Source organism: Tasmannia lanceolata, unplaced genomic scaffold (genome assembly GCF_043159265.1).
Source record: "Tasmannia lanceolata isolate RefF3 unplaced genomic scaffold, GAP_Taslan_0.1 ptg000023l, whole genome shotgun sequence".
Taxonomy (NCBI): domain Eukaryota; kingdom Viridiplantae; phylum Streptophyta; class Magnoliopsida; order Canellales; family Winteraceae; genus Tasmannia; species Tasmannia lanceolata.
The window spans coordinates 20,900,454-20,901,299 of record NW_027518700.1 but is presented as its reverse complement, the minus strand read 5'-3'; the positions used below and the strand labels follow the sequence as shown (position 1 = coordinate 20,901,299).

Genomic DNA, 846 nt, shown 5'->3' with positions numbered 1-846 from the left:
CATGAAAAGTTGGGATGATTTCTCCATCCCGGATTATAAGTGCTAGAATAAGGATTATTAGCATAAAGAGCACTCACATTCTCATTAGAATTACCAAATTTAGCAAAAGTTGGACACTCTTCCATGACATGGTCCGTGGCTTGACACCAATTACACAAGGAAACATTATGTGCAATTTGATTGACTTGTGAAGGTCTTTTGACAACTATTGCTTCTAGCCTTTTGATTAGGCTATCAAGATGGGCCTCTTTTGCCACAGCACCCTCTATTAGGAATCCCTTACTTGAAGTGGCTCTCTCACCGTCTTGAGTGGATTCCCACTCTCTTGTTCTTTCCGCCAAATCAAGTAAGAAGTTCCATGCTGCGGCCTCATCCGTGAAAGATGTAAAACCATTAGGACACATGGACTCAAGAAGTTGCTTTGTTTGGTAATCTATGCCCTCATAAACAATTTGGCATAAGTGCCACAAATCAATTCCATGGTGAGGACACTCTTGGAGTAGGTCTTTGAACCTCTCCATAAACTTAGAAAATGACTCTAATGGCTTTTGTTTGAATTGTAAAATATCGTTCCTAAGCTTATTAGTTTTATGTAACGGAAAAAACTTTTTTAGGAAAGCGACGGCGAACTCCTCCCAAGTGGTGATGGAGTTCGTTGGTAAGCCATAGAGCCACTTTTTGGCTCCATCCTTGAGTGAAAACATAATAAACCACAACTTTACCGCATAATCGGTAAGTTGTTGCAACTTAATCAAAGCACATCCATCTTCAAACTCACGCAAAAATAAATAAGCATCCTCCGAAGGGAGGCCATGAAAATGAGGAAGCAAAGAGATAAATTGAGAT

General features: G+C 40.0%; 1 non-coding gene across 1 annotated transcript; it reads left to right on the top strand.

Moving 5' to 3' along the window:
- The first annotated feature begins 474 nt into the window (after positions 1-474).
- LOC143856854 (small nucleolar RNA R71) lies at positions 475-581 on the top strand. The gene has a single exon (XR_013238397.1). It is a non-coding gene; the product is annotated as a small nucleolar RNA R71 (small nucleolar RNA).
- The last annotated feature ends 265 nt before the right edge of the window (positions 582-846 follow it).